Source organism: Mus musculus, chromosome 2 (genome assembly GCF_000001635.26).
Source record: "Mus musculus strain C57BL/6J chromosome 2, GRCm38.p6 C57BL/6J".
In the NCBI taxonomy this organism is placed as follows: Eukaryota; Metazoa; Chordata; class Mammalia; order Rodentia; family Muridae; genus Mus; species Mus musculus.
Genome location: NC_000068.7, coordinates 59609886 through 59626179, shown reverse-complemented (window position 1 = coordinate 59626179; position 16294 = coordinate 59609886). Strand labels below are relative to the sequence as shown.

The 16294-nt window shown below is 45.1% G+C and overlaps 1 protein-coding gene across 9 annotated transcripts in view; it reads right to left on the bottom strand.

Moving 5' to 3' along the window:
* Positions 1 to 14359, bottom strand: part of Tanc1 (tetratricopeptide repeat, ankyrin repeat and coiled-coil containing 1) — a 234393-nt gene extending 220034 nt beyond the window's left edge. For 3 of the 9 annotated variants that reach the window (XM_030251966.1, XM_017319200.2, XM_006500037.4), the window contains exon 1: positions 13984 to 14056. The gene's annotated coding sequence lies outside the window, so the exon portion shown is untranslated. Of the gene's footprint in view, positions 1 to 12813; positions 13473 to 13983; positions 14182 to 14338 lie in introns of those variants that run through there. The other 6 variants (XM_017319203.2, XM_030251967.1, XM_017319205.2 and 3 more) reach the window with 6 other exon arrangements.
* Positions 14360 to 16294: the final 1935 nt, after the last annotated feature.

Genomic DNA, 16294 nt, shown 5'->3' with positions numbered 1-16294 from the left:
CTGCCCGCTAAGGGATTAAATATAAGAATGTGCTGGCAAGGCTTAGGAAGGTTGCCATTCATCATAGAAAGCCACTTTATATGTGGTTGTTATTCTTCACTAACACACAAAAATTCCTTTACGTTTTCCCAGACATAAAAGCACTCAAAAGGCTAAAGAAGGGGAAAAATTTCGACGGCTTAATTAAATTAGCAAAGTCAGCAACGACGGGAACTTTGATTTATTCATCTGCGGTTACCAGAGGATGTGCACATAAATTTGCTACCATGAAGGTTTCCTTACATTTTTGTTCTTAGATTGGTCTGAGCATTTGTCAGGAAAGGCTTTATTAAAAACTGTTATCTAGTAGAACTAAAATTGATGTGTACTTCTAAATTAGTAGGCAAACAAAGATGAGCCCCTATACAATAGTTTATTAAAACCACCTTGTTGTTCTGAATAAAACCAAAAGTGTTCAACACCAAAAAACGCTTAGGAGACACATGCCAAAAAGGTACAGTATGCTGTTACACCCAGATCCCCAGGCCGACAACAAAGGATACCTTCTCAACACACCCAGACCCATTCCACTTTACCTCCTTGGCATGCTAATAATAGAATCAATTACAAAGAGATTCTAAGACATTACTTCCTGGGGCTGGAGAGATGACTCAGTGGTTGGGAGCACCAACTGCTCTTCCAGAGGCCCTGAGTTCAAATCCCAGCAACCACATGATGGCTTACAACCATCTGCAATGAGATCTGATGCCCTCTTCTGGTGTGTCTGAAGACAGTGACAGTGTACTCACATACATAAAATAAGTAATTCTTAAAAAAAAAAAAAAAAAAGACAGTACTTCCTTTATTTTCTTTTAAGATACTTCTTATGAGTTACTAAACCTAAATGATGTTCCCAAATAAGGGGAGTGAAAAAATACACAAAGACCTTTTTGTCCCCCCAAAAGACTTTTATCCTGAATCTCCCTGTGCCTTTATTAAATTTCTATTTATTTAATTTTGTGTGCATGTGCACATGCTACTGGCATGGCTTGTTGATTGACTAGAAGTCAGGGGGTAGGTAATTTGCAGAAGTCACTTCTCTTCTTCCACCATGTAGGCTCTAGGATTCAAACTCTGGTCAAATGGCTTGACGGCAGATACATTGATTTATCCACTGGTTATCTCTCCAGCCCCTAATTACACCTTTAAAAGGAGCTTCCAGTTTATAGGAAACATTGGGACAAAGCAACAACATAAACACCACCACATGGAAACCATCTCAGGATATGAGATAATCTACGTGTTCTCTGTTGAAAAAAAAATCACTAACAATGACATCTAAGGGATAGCCAGATAACAGATTATTGCTAAGTTTATGCAATAATGAAGAGGGTTATTTTTGTAGTCCTTAGTTAGAAATATATACTAAAGTTTGTGAAGCAAAATTGTATTAACTGGATTTGCTTTTTTTTTTTAAGATTTACTTATTTATTATATGTAAGTACATTGTAGCTATCCTCAGATACTCCAGAAGAGGGTATCAGATTTCATTACGGATGGTTTTGAGCCACCATGTGGTTGCTGGGATTTGAACTCAGGACCTTCAGAAAAGCAGTCGGTGCTCTTAACCACTGAGCCATCTCGCCAGCCCTGGATTTGCCTTAAAAATGCCTGGTAAACTACTCAACCACTGTCGCTCTGTGTGCTTTGCAAAAAAAAATACCCACAGTTCCATGTAAAGCATGAATACTCCATTTGCCTTCTAAGAGATCTGAGCATAAGATCACCTGGGTGTTCAAAAGCTGCAGCATTTGTAAAAGCTTACCTAGTTTGGGGCTGAGAAGACTGCTCAGTGAGTGCCATACAAGCTTGAGGATTAGCCTTCAGAAGCCCAGACCGCACATAAAAGCAGCTAGGCATGGTGGCCTCCTTGCTAAGATGGATACTCTGATCTGGCAGGCTCTAGGTTCAGCAAGGCACCCTAAGTAAAGAAAATAAGTGATGGAGGAAGACACCTTCGGTGTTTAGAATTCCAACAGCCTCCTAGGTTTCCCGGCTTGAACACTTGGGCGAGTCTGTGAAGCTGTCTGTGAAGGACTGGGAGGTGTGGCCTTGGTGAAGGAAGTGTGTGATCAGGGCAGGCTTCAAGGCTTCTAAAGCCCAAGCAATCTTCAGCGTGCTCTCTGCTTCCTGCTGACAGTTAAATGTGAGCTCTCAGCTGTTCTGGCCACCAGGCCTCTGCTCCACCATCACAGCCTCTAATCCTCTGGAACTGTCAGCCCATCTAAACCCTTCCTTTTTCAAGTTGGCTTGACATGGTGTTTTATCACAGCAACGAAAGCAACTAATTCCACACCTAACATCTACACACACACACACACACACACACACACACACACCTGTTATACTTTGCTTGGCCCAGATTTTTTTTTTTAATCTCTAGAACCCTTTCCCCCTGTGGTGCCTAAGTTTTTTGACTCTTAGTTTCTCATGGAACCCACTTGGGAAGCTGCTGTTTACTTAGACAAATCACCCTATGGGAAGGTCATCTTAAGTCACATGCAAATTAAGAACCCCAGACAAGGCAGGGAGAATGTACCGGTGCCCGCCTGGAACCCCGACATTGAGACAACTGAGGCAAGTGAACTGTGAGTTCTAGACTAGCCTGGGCTGCAAAGCTGGTCCCTGTAACAAAAACAAACAAATAAATAAAATCACAATTGCACGTTGGCAATCTAAGAGCTACTGACCGCTTCAGTGTCTCTCGCATCTATAATTACGTTGTCTCTGACATGTTTTAGTTTGTAAATCTCTACAGTACAAAATTCCACGGCAAACTTGGCCTCCACAATGTTCAGTCTTATTCCTACCCATTTTTCTTTTTAATCCACAGACGAACGATTTCAAACTCATCCAGACTGCCTAACAACACTTAACTTTTCAGTTTCATTCTATGTTGAGCTACTTCCAAGGAATAGCAACACCTCTCTAAGGAAGTGATTGAAATTCCCATAGAAATCAAACATCTCCTGGGTACCATTTAAAGCTTGCCCTGATTCTCATCTTTATCCAGCAGTGTCCCACTTAATAACCAAGTACCTGGCCAACTGAACTGTCAGAGCATCACTGGATCACACATCATACCCACTTCCAACTAAATGTTTTACAGCCCCTACCAACTTCTATCTGTACTTTTTCCAAAAAAAAAAAAAAAAAAAAAAAAAAAAAAAACCACATCCCGTTCCACTTAGGATGCCCCCTGAAATGTATGGAAATGTACTCCGTAGGAAACAGAAATGGCTAACAAAGACATCTGAGCTAGAAGTCAACCCCACAAGGAAATGATCAGAGTCGATGCTTCCCCCTGCCTGGGAGGCCATTTACAATGTTCCAGACACTTCCGTATACACTCTGTCATCTGACCTTCAAAACTCTGGAGGAGTCTGTTTTTCATCATAGTAGCAAGAAGCATCTAGCATAGCTCAACTTGAAAGCAGACAGCTTGTCAACCCTCAATTAGCCTTTCCATAGAAGGAATGTCAGCTGAGCAGTGTAGAGGCCACCGTTCCCAACAGGGATGCTCTGGCCAGTATCACAGTAGCATACAGGACAGTCTCCCAGGAATTTGCTTGTCGGTAATTACAGATGGGTAACCATCCACAGGCATTTAGGGTCTTCCTATATATCAGCTATGCATGGTGGCACTTGCCTGCAATCCCATCACTTCAAGTTGGAGACAACGGGATCAGGAGTTCAAGACTAGCTGCAGCTATTGAGTTTGAGCTCGCTCTGGGCTACATGAGACTGTTTTATTGTTTGTTTTAAAATCAGATTAATGAGATAGCTCAGCAGATAAAGGCAAAAGGGGCTTGCTATCAGTCTGACAACCTAAGTTTGATTCTTGGTCCCCCACTCCACCCCTGTAGGAAGGAAGGATGGATGTATATAGTGGTGAATTATATAGCCATAAGAAGGAAAGTATCTCATCATATTTTACCATATGCAAGTGGCCACTGTAGTAAATATATTAAATAAGTTAAAAGTAAGCCAGGCATAGACAAATACCTTTGTGATCTCCATTATTATATGTGGAATGAGGTTGAGGTTGGGCACTCAGGTGGCAGAGATAAGTGGATCTCTCTGAGTTCAAGGACAGCCAGAGGTATATAGTGAGATCCTGTCTCAAAAGCACACCAAAAAAAAAAGCCAGGTAGTGGTGGCACATGCCTTTAATCCAAGGACTCAGGAGTCAAAGGCAGGGGGAAATCTCTTGAGTTCAAAGCCAGACTGATGTACAGAGTTCTAGGACAGCCAGGACTACCCAGAGAAATCATGTCTCAAAAATACAAACAACAACAACAAAAACACCAAACAAACAAAAAGAATGTCAGATTCAGAGGCAAGGTAGTGTAGGTATTGAGTGTGTACATTTTACTGTGGTAATATTATATGTTGTATACATAGGACAGCTAATGATGTAGAGCAAGATACTCAGTCTTTATTTCCAACCCCCCCCCCCACACACACACACACACGCTCACACTCACGTGCACAGACACAGGCATGCACAGATCTGTGGCACATAAGTGACTTGGGTTTTTGTCTTGGAGCCTTCTTAGTTCTATGTGATATATGTACAGTTCGCTGCTTTCTCGAGGTCCCTAAGCTCTGGAAGTGGCAGAGATACCCAGAATACTTGGTGCACATTTAAAAACTGTGGGTTCTGGTGCTGGAAAGAGATGGCCCAGCAATGAGGAGCTCATGTTCCTGCAGAGGACCCGAGTTCGATTCCCAGCACCCACATGGCAGCTCACAATCATCTATAACTCCAGTTCCAGGGGTCCAACACCCTCTTCTGGCCTCCACAGGCTCCAGACATGAAAATGGTGCACATACATACATGAAGGTGAGATACCCATACACAGAAAAATAAATAAATCCTTTTAAAATTGAAAAACTTATTTTCTGCCTGCCTCTTTATTCCAAAGCAGAAGTAAATAATTACCTTTTTTTTAAGTGACTAAGGCAAGGCAAGACCCCTTCCATCCAAAAGCTCACAAACCATCACCAGGGCAACCGGGTGAACAACTTAATTAATTATAAAAAACAAAAGGAGAAAAACATTTTAATAAATGCATAGGCAATGTGTCAGGAAGATTAAGGGAGGAGTGGCTATGATGTGGGAAACAGAGAGGGGCAATCTTCATGAGAAATCCTTGTTTCTTTGAGCTGTGATGTAAGGATGGATGTCATTTTTTAGTTTGGGGGAAAAAAGAGAAGAAGAACGTTACTAAAGGGAAAATTAAACATAAGGGACTAGACTGTAAGGAGACTTGTCAGCTTCAAGTAAAATGGAGGACACCGCCCCCAACTGTCCTCAGACCAGGCACTGCTGCCATGCAAGTAACAAGGGGGAGGGGGAAGCACAGAGACTAGAGGGAGGCTCAGTGGCTAAGAGGACTTACTGCTCTTACAGAGGACCAGGGCACGGCTCCCAGAACCCACATGGCGCTCACAACCACCTGTAACTCAAGTTCCAAAGGATCGGACACCCTCTTCTGGCCTCTGTGGGCTCCTGTACACAAACAGTGCATATGTACACCCAAAAACTCACACATATACATTTTTTAAAAAAAAAGAAAAGTGCTTTGTATAAGTGACTTAAAGGGTACTTTCAAATGTTCTGTGATGACACAGACCTCTCAGTAAAAAAGATTAAACATATAACCCAAACAGAGTATAAACTGTATATAATGTATGCAATAATGAAGAGACTAGTGTGCTGGGTGTGGTGTGCATACCTTTAATCCCAGCATCCAGGAGGCAGAGACAGGAGCATCTCTGACTCCAAAGCCAACCTATCCTGTTCTATAGATGGGAGTTCCAGGACAGCCAGGGCCACACAGAAAAACCCTGGGTGGTGGTGGTGGGGTAGGGGGTGCAAATAAAAAACAAAAATTCAGGCTGGAGAGATGACTCAGCAGTTAAGAACACCAACTGCTCTTCCAGAGGTCCTGAGTTCAATTCCCAGCAACCACATGGTGGCCCATCTGTAATGGGATCTGATGCCCTCTTCTGGTGTGTGTCTGAAGAAAGCTACAGTGTATTCATAGAAATAGAATAAATAAAAGAATTTAAAATTCTTTAAGAATTTTCTTCTTAAAGAAAAAAAGAATTATTTAAAAAAAAATTCATCACACACAGAATTAACCAATCAGACTCAAAGTACATCTCAATGAACGTTTTTAGAGACCAGCTGTCTCTACAAAGCCCTGGCTATCTATCCTGGAATTCACTATGTAGACCAGGTTGGCCTCTCACTGATCTGCCTGTCTCTGCTTCCCAAATGCTGGGATTACAAGTATGCCCCACCACACACACAGCATAGAGTGGCCATCTGGAATGGAATGCACACTGGATTTTACTGGATTTTATATTTATATTTACTGGATTGAATATATTTTTTGTGCAGTTATACTATGAAAAATAAGCAATTTACAACAGAGTTAGAACTAGAAAGCAATTTCATATCCTTTCCTAACTTGTGCCATCATCTACATTCAGTGGGTCCTCATTTCCTAACATTTAGCCTTTCTTGTTCTTTTCTGCATGTTACACTGTACCCACATGGGTATTTGTTTACATATATGCATATAATATTTACTAGATCCCACATATGGAGAACATAACATATGGCTTTTCCTAAGAAGCTAATGAGACTTAGATTCAGTCAGCATTTTAGTTCCTTTTTATTAATAATATAAATTGATATGCAAATCTTGTGCCAACCTATCAAAGCCAGTTTCCTAACCACTTTATAATAAACTCTCCTCCTTCAGACCGTCTCATTAGCTTTATTCCTAATGTGTGCCATTAGCATCTTCCCACACTTTCTTTCCAAGAGCCTTTTAAAGCAGCTTCCATTTTGTGTGAGCCAGTTTAATTAAAAAAATAAATAAATGATATAAACCTTCAATTCGCAGTGGTTCTCAATCTGTGGGTCCCGACCCCTTTGGTGTCAAACAACCCTTCTACAGGGGTCGCCTATCAGATATTTGCATTATGACTCATAACCATTGCAGGGTGACTGTTATGAAGTAGCAATGAAATAATGTTATGGCTGGGATCACGACAGCACGAGGAGTTGCATTAAAGGGTCGTAGCATTTAGGAAGGTTGAGAAGCACTGATCCAAAGCAAAAAGGGCAAGTTGGGTACCAGAGTCCACTCTGCTAGGTTATAAAATGCTCCTCACACAACGCAAGTGACAGGTGCTGGGCGGATACATACCCAGTGTCTACCCATACGTAAATGTTAATAAAGCTCTTCGGGCTTTCCTTCTCTCCCACCCCGAATAATCTGGCACGTTCTGCTTTGGTGATCACTGTCTCATACACTCATAAATATTACTTTCCTCAGAGACGACACAAGTCATGGTAGCTCTAGGGCTGGCTAATTCAGCAGCCAAGAAGAAGTCACTGTGGTTTGGGGTACCTTCAATCTCTGTAGTGTGTTAGACCCCTCCTAACCTCATGGAATGCTGCAGATATACAAGTCACGATCCATACCACAAACCTGCTCGTTAACCAGCCACTGACAGCAGGTGCGGCTATACTGAAATTATCTTGACTCAAGATTCTCTCTCTGGGACATTCCCAGCTAACCCATGAATATGTGGTCCACTGAAAAGTAATCGAAAGCAGATTTGTGGCTGGGTGGTGATGGCACAGGTCTTAATCCCAGCACTTGGGAGGTAGAGGCAGTCGGATCTCTGTGAGTTCCAGGCCAGCCTGGTCTACAGAGCAAGTTCCTGGACAGCCAGGGCTACACAGAGAAAACCTCCCCTTCCCCATGACCACCCCCCAACTCAAATAAACAAATAAATAAATGCCAGAATCGTGGTAGGAAGGGTAGGAAGTAATGTTTTGAGCTTTGTACGGCGGTGCCATCCAAATGAGGCCAGTTTCATTCCAATGAAATAAACTGTGGTTGGTCTATGTCACAAAAAGCAAGGGAAGCCAGGACCCAGGAGGTGGCTCTGTGTATAACTGTCGTTGCTTGTTTAGGTCAATGAGAGAAGAGCTACTCTTCTTTTATTTCCATGGATAATTTAAAATTCACACATCTAGTTCCACATCAGCAAGTACTCAATAAACATTAATAATTGATGTTGTGAATCTCGAGTAATTTAGAGCAAAGTCTGGCAGTAAGAGAGGATCCTAACAGACTACATGGGAGTCATGACCAGCTCCAAATTTTTAGATGTAATTCAATACCCCACCCCTTACACAAATGGCTATACACACAGTGACTAAATCCCTGTAGAATGTGGCTACGTCTAGGCTTCCCAGACTACAGGAGCATATATATATGGCATGAAGACATTAGGAATGTTCACACCCTATGCCATTAGGTATGCTTTTAAGGCCAGCCAATACCACTCCTAGAGATCTTTGCTATGCTGGCCAGCTCTTTGTGTTTTCTTACTCCCTGTCTCTTCCATCCACAATAGCCTCCTCTGTGGGACACTGTGGCCCACAGACCCATCTTGTGGGTTTAATGGGGTCCGTCACCTGGAACTCTTCTTTGGCCAATCTGGGTTCTTTCCACATTTCTCTCAGGTTGGTGCTAACAGCCAAGAGGCAGCTTCTTGATGATGGAGGTTTTGGAGCTACAAGGAGCCAGAAGTTGTGTAAGGCCACAGTGACTTAATAATATGTGTGCCCATCTGAATCAAAGGCCTCTGATATCTGTCTGTCCAAAGATGTCAAAGGCCAAAAATCAATCATTTGGTAATGGTAACACATATGCAATGGATTTGGTAACCAGTCATTAAAACAGAGCCAAAGAATAAACACAGGGAAGGCATGTCTGACATGGGACACAAGACAAAGTGTGTCACATGAGCATATACTGACTCTAAACTGCACAAATGTAATATATGCATCTTCATTTGCATGATGTCTTTCATGTGTTAAAACTGTATGTGGCATAATGTACCACTTTGCTACAGTACATCCTTTGTGCAAAAAGGCCACCCACGGTTGACAGTTTCTTCCACTCTCCTCCACCCCTCAGGGGCAACAAGCCAATCCACCACAGGTGTGTGACCCTAAGTATGCTGGGTAAGGCAAGAAAGTGCTGAGTCACCGTGGTTCTATGTTAAATGGCTGAACATTCTGGGTTCACATCTGTCTACAATGAGCATTAGCTGGGAGACTTTAGAACTAATAAATTCTCTCATGCTAATGGCAAAAATCCATGCTGAAATCCATGGTCTGTGTCCTGTCTCTGTAACATTTGTCTTGCCCTTGACACTTCTGTCTATGGGATAATTCTCTCTGGAACATTCTCCTCCATCACCCACACTCACAGAAGCCCTAAGAGACAACACTCACTCTACAAAGACAGCTGACCAGCAACAGAGGCAAACAAAACCAGAACTCCTTTCTCTAACGGCACGATAAGGCTTCTAAGAGCACTCTTCAAGGAAATCTGTTCATCCCACTTTCTGTTTCTGTCCCTTTTGGATAGTGACAGCCTTCCAACACTACTAGGAAATGATGTTTCCCAGTGTCCTCTTCTGCTTTCACTTCTCAAGGAAAGGGCAACAATTTCAGACTGGCCAGTCAACAGATACTAACTTCTTCTGAGTTGAAACACCGTTTCTTATTACTTTGCAAAGCCACCCCTCTCCAAGAGTAAGTTTTAAGAGCTGTGTCTGAAGCCTCATACTTGAACCCCATACTTGTAACCTCAGCACACTGCAGGCTGGGGCAGGGAGATTGCAAGCTTGAAGCCAGACTAGGCTACATAGTAAGACTTTCTGGCAAAACCAACAGATAAATAAATGCCTTACACAGACAAGTTCCTCAGCATAAAAGAGCTGTCTCCTTGGTTCAGAGGCTTGCTGTGCAAGATTGACAACCTGAGTTCGAGTCCAGGGTCCCACAGTAGAAAGAAAGAACTCCAGAAGCTGTCCTCTGACCTCCACGCACAGTAGCACATGCACCCACGTTCACGAACGCATGCGTGCAGATCAGACGAGAAGTGAAATGAAAGCTGTAAAGAAGAAGTTGCTATCCTAGAATATGATTTCATTTTTGAACCTGTTAAAAGTTCACAGACCAGGGGTGTAGTTCAGTGTTACAACATGTGTTTAACATGTCCGAAAACCTAGATTTGGTCATCAGCACTACCAAGAAGACAAATAAAACCTAGCTTCCAGACTAAGGGCCCAGCTACACTTAGTACTCCTAAACTGGCAGATGGGAACACAGCAAACAGTGGAAATGTATCACTGCAGCCAACTACCTCTTCACCACTTAACCAGGAGCATAAAAGGAGACCTACATAGCATGGGAAGCGGCTCGAAATTGATCTATGCACTTGTCGATAGGAAGGGCTCAGGACTCCAAGAAAGGGATATTCAGACAGGCTTCGCGCTTAGCCTGACAGAAGCCAAGATGAGAGGTAAATGGTGTTTTTATCCTTATGTTTAAGTTGATAGACATCTGAACTGTAAATCATGTTAGGCCCTGAAGCCTACTTGATTAAAAGGAAGAAAGAAAGAAAGAAACTGAAAGAAAACAAATGATGAGTTGGAGGTATGTGACTTTCTGAAACTCTCCTACAGGGAATGTTTAGTTATCATTATTAGAGAGCTGTTTTTAATCCATCCTGTCAAAGCAGAGATATAAACCCCAGGGTTCTGGAACCAAAATAACCATAAATGAAACACTGTGAGAAACGGCCACATGTTGTTTGTCAGGCTTTAGCGAGTTCACAGGTGACTTAGATGAATTAAAAGAGATAGAGGGCAAGGAATGGGGAGCCGGGGACCTGCTGGGCTCAAGTTCAACGTCACAGGTGACATCAGGCAAACTGATCTAACTTCCTGGGCCCTGGTTTACTCAACTGAGAGGTTTAGGGATAAAATATGCAGTGAAGCCCTTTACGATTGCCGTTACACTGTTCTAACAATACAGCCCAGGCTCCAAAATTCCTAGATCTCTCCAATTCTTGCAGTCACGAGGGTGCAATGTGATTCCATTTCGGGAGTGATCATGAGGACACCAAATCCCATAAAGACTTCACAGCCCTATAGACCAAACCCTTCTGTAAACTGGGGGAGAGGTAGTTCTACACCTAAAACAAGCATTTAAAAGACAGTTCAGAGCCCAGTTTGGTGGTGCAGAGCTTTAACTCCAGCCCCTGGGAAGCAGAGGCAAGCTGATCTCTATGAGATTGAGGGCAGCCTGGCCTAAACAGTGAGACCCTGGCTCAAACACACACACACAAGCAAACAAAGGCCCAGTTCAGAACAAACCCGTTCTAGAGACTAACACAATTCCCCTGTGTGTGTGTGTGTGTGTGTGTCTATAAATTTATTTATACATTTATTCCCACAAGTTAAAACTAAAGGTCCCATAATAAAAATAAAAGTTTGTTCTTCCCTCAACAAGGCCTCATATACATTGGACAAGAGCATAAATCCATTTTTCTAACTAGCAAATTCTTGACGTAACAGAAATAAGATCTTTACTATTGAGTTTGAAGTGCCTGGTGAAAACAGACCTACCTCCCTCCCAGCTATTCAGACAAACCTCATTATAATATGGATTACAGCTCTACTAGCCCAGGGACAGGGCTTTTAATGTTCTCTGGGAGATAAAGAATTAATCAGCAACCCAGAAAAGAAGTTGTCTAAAAATGGATGATTTAGTCAAAGTAATTCCATTGTCTCTAAAACTGTGCCCTCGATCACCAGGCATCAAAACCCGACTATGGCATCAAATAAATTGCATGTGGTTAAAGAGACAAAATGTTCTTCTGGCTGTTATGAGAAGCAGAAAAGGGCTGACTACGAATCAGTTATGTTTTAGCTCCACGATGAACATGAATTATGATAATTTAGACATTCTGGTGGTTAAACCAAAAAAGCAAGAAAATCAATACTTTGGCGTTCCAGCAAAAGTTAAGTTCGTGGCATGAGAATTGCAAGACAGAAACATGGAAGTGACCTTAAATTTATTTCTGGACTTTCCCACCCCCACCAAAATCAATGATTTCCCTCACTGTCCAATCACACTATTTCCCTCACTGTCCAATCACAGCAGTCAAGAAGCCTGGAAACATCAAGTTGGATGGTAAGAAAAAAAGGTCTACGAAGGAATCTCTAACGCAGTCACACGCCAAACTTCCTTGGCTTGGCATGCTTTTCATTGTAAAAGCACCAAGATCTATTTATGATGCTTTTTGATTGACACCCACAAGCATTCCAGCTGACACAGACTTTGCAGATTGTAAGGAAGTCCCTGTGAGCTCTTTAAGTAGCCCAGATGAGCAAAGCACGCAGAACAGTACCATAATGAGCACCTCTCTCAGGCGCTCATAAATTCTTTCATTCCCAGCAATCAAAAAGCAGCTGTTAAAATCCAGAACTCTTCCCAGTAGCAGATCTGAAATACCTCCGGGCTGCCCAGAGAAGCTCCACAACGGCTTCTTCTCTTCCTCCCTCCCCCATCCCTGGAGTGCCAGCCTGGCAGGATAAGGATGACCCAGGAAGGGGGTGTGGGTGGAGGGGAGTAGCGGATCTGGTGTAAGCAGAGACGCAAGACTCCCTTCTTTTTCACCACAAAGAAAAACTAACCCTCTGTGCCAGCCAACCAGGTTTCTCCTGCTCTCCCCAGGCACACTAACTTCGTAGTCTGATGAGTCTGGCATTTCTAGAGTTCGCGACCTCAGCCACCCTGAGTCCTTTCCTGAAAGATCTTGAACCAGGAGCTAGCGGCGTCTGAACTCCTTTACAGGTTAAGACTCAGCCTGCCTTTACCTTTTAACCCGCCAGGACGCTACTCCGGGGGTCAAGTTCAAGATGAAGGTGCTCTCCTCACCACCCTGAGTTCACTCTGCAGGAAGCTGTATTACTCAGACCGGTCCCACTACTCCAGGCACAAGAATCTGGGGCTGCCAAGCCGGAGCCGAGGCAGCCTGAAGAAGACTGTCACAGCTCGGCGTCCTCCTCCCTCGGCCGCGGCACCGCGTTTCTTCTACCTGGCCATGGCCGCATTTCCTCCGGGAGCCTTTACACAATAAGTCAAGTAAGTTTTGGGAACTCCAGTCCAGAGATCTTGCTGACTGAAAACACGCTACACAATGCCCAGGGCTTCCTTCCCCGCCAGCCGTTCCGGAAAGCGGCCGCGCCGAACCCAAGGGCCCCCCCCCACACACACACACACACCCAAAAGTCCTCCAGGAAGAACCTGAATCCCCATAATGCCTCCAAAGTAACTACTCGTCGCCCAAGGACAAGGGGACTCGCAAACTTGACACGACCCTTCATTTAGCTGGCACTACTAAAAGGAAGAGAAAAAAAAAAAATCCTCAAGGTCTAATCCCAAATCATCACCCTATCACCAACACCACCAGGGAAAGAAATTGGCTTGCATCTGCGAGCCGCAGCCTGCAGGAGCGAATCACACACTTTCAGCTCACGGTGGGCGATACGATTCCCCACCCCACCCCCACCCCCGCTGAAGTTCTCCCGGGAACTTGGCGACCCGCGCGCGGCGACACTCAAGACCCCGCGGTGCCAGGCGCCCCGCCTGCACGTCCCCCTACTCCCCCCACCCAGGTGCCCGGCGCAGCCCAGGCCCTGTCTAGCCAAGGGACCGAAGAGGCGGGCAAGGGCCGGCTGGGAAAGTCCTGAGCGCCGCGTGATCCCAATGTCCCCCTAGCCCGGCTCTGCTGCAACCCGTTCCTCCGGGAGCGCAGGAAACGGCCTGCACCGACTCCCCGGCAGCGCCTAGCCCCAGGCCGGGAGCTCCGGCGTGCCTGCGCCTATTCCGGGAAAGCTCCCGCTGGGCCCGGCGGAGGAGGGGGCGTCCCGAAACTTTCCCACCAGCCTGGCTCTCGTTTCCCAGGCTGCTCTCCGGGACCCTTCCTTCCCCGCCCGCTGCGGACTCCCGGGGGCCGGCAGCGGCGCCCCGGCAGCGAGAGTTACCTGCCAGGAAAGTTTCCAGCTTTCGGCGCGGTTCCCACCCCGGGGGCCGAGCCTCAGGGCGCAGAGGGCTGGGCGCTTGGCGGCTGCGGCTCCTGCGGCTCCCGAGCCGGGCTCCCGCAGCTGCCACCGCGGAGGCAGCGCTCCGGCCCGTCCCCGCGCCTCGCTCGGCCCACACCGGGACCTCATTGGCAGCGCGAGTCCCCGCCCTTGCGCGTGTTCCGGAAGGCACCTTCCCTGTGCGCGCCCGCCGGGGCTGTGCCTCCCGCGCCCCTCCCGACCGGAGCTGCCCCGGCTCTGGGACCCGCTGGGGCGCCGCACGCCAACTTTCCTCCCGGCGCCTTCGCCCCCTCCTCACCCAGCATGTCCTCTGCGGGAAGCTAAGCTTTCCGGGAGAAGGTTGCTCCCCTGGGGCCTCGCCTGGACCCCAGTGGGACAGGATCAGAAGTGTGATTAGCCCTCTCCTCCTTTTTTTAGCCGTTTTAGAATCAGTAAAGTGGCTCGGCCTTCGGTCTGCGCTGCTCTCTGAAAGCATCCGAGGAGGACATATGGGAGCAATTAGCCAAGCTGAAGTTTCCGCGGATGCCTTAGGGTGGCTTTGTTGGCTTTTCTTCCCCTCGCTTAACTAAACACAAACAAATACACTTTCTTGTTCCAAAATGAGCTGAGAAAGATGGAAAGTGCATCTCGCCCATTGCACCTTTTTCTTTCTGGAAAGTTAAGTTGGGGTTGTTCCGGGGATCAGTGACTGCCCAGAGTCAGGGGCAGTCCTCCCTCCTCGAACTCTGTGGCTAGCAGTACTGTCTGGGCTAAGTACACTGGCCAGCGGCTAGCTTCCTTGTCAGGAGGAGGAGTCCTGGAGGAAGAACAGACAAAGATGCTATTATTAAGTAGGCTGGTGGCAGTAAATTAAACTCCCTAGTTCCCAAAATGTTTTGTTATTCCCAATAGAACAGAAGTTTGAAAATGGCCTAGGGAACTGGGAGACCTGGGTCCTCCACAACCTCCCAGGAATCCAGGCAGCCAATTTATATGTAGAAGGCTCAGCCCTCTCTATTCCCAAAAGCCCTTTGGGCCCCCTTTCTTTGCAGAAGGATCAACTAGAAATTCCAACAGGAATTGCACACAGGCCGCCCATCCGTGTAAGGAGAGTGAAGAATACAGAAGTTGCTATAAATGGGTTTATTGCCAACCCCTAACCTTTGCTGTGGCAAACCTGCCTTTAAAGACAACTGTGTTTTAAACAACTTTCCCTATAAAAACTTCAACCTCACATAGAGCTTCCCAATATAAAGATAGCTGCAAGAATGGTGTTTGCATTTAAAGTTCCTGTGAAAAGTGACAGGAAGCAAAAGGCTGCTCAATCTATCTCTCCATAATAAATAAAAGATGGTTCGAATGTGTTGGGTATTTTTCACTCGTATAGTCAAAGACCTGATTATCACTATATTTATAAGTATGCAGCGAACATATCCCAGCCTTTACTCAAGCAAATCATGACATGAATATTCAAAGCAAGTAAGGACTCCTGGTAAGCCAGGAAGGTCACAGACACCCCCTCCACCTCCAATGCTGGTTGTTAAAAACCAGGTTGGTGTTTGATTAACTTCTCTTGAAAAACAGTGTGTAAAACTGACCAGTCTTTCAACCACGGATGACAAAGTCAGACTACATGGATAAGACAATGACCCAAACAAAAGACAAAAACCCAGCCGTCCAGTCTGAAATACTATAAGATGTAAGAGAAACTCCTAAAGACTCAAGCAGGTCCAGGTCCTGGCTTGTTTGTAGTGGTTTCTTTCTTTCTTTTTTTTTTTAAGATTTATTTATTCATTATATGTAAGTACACTGTAGCTGTCATCCTCGTTATGGATGGTTGTGAGGCACCATGTGGTTGCTGGGATTTGAACTCCGGACCTTTGGAAGAGCAGTCAAGCAGTCGGGTGCTCTTACCCACTGAGCCATCTCACCAGCCCCTGTTTGTAGTGGTTTAAATGGGTAGATAGTGGATGAAATTCGTGAATCTGTAGATTCTTCTTGGACTATCCTTAGTTATCTTTCCAAACTTTAATAAAATTGCTTAAACTGAGCTTTGAGGGCAATTAGGCTTCTTCCTCTCTCTCTCTTCCCTCAAACTTGCCTGAAGTAACAAGTAGAAAAAGCACAGAAAATAGGTATGCTAATTTCTTGCATCATCTTTAGTTTGGGTTGAAAGGATTTGGTTTTATAGTTTCAGAAGTCAAGGACACTGAAGTAATTTCATCCCCGCCTGTTTGGGGACCCTTACCATTCTACACAGGCAGAGAGCTAGCAG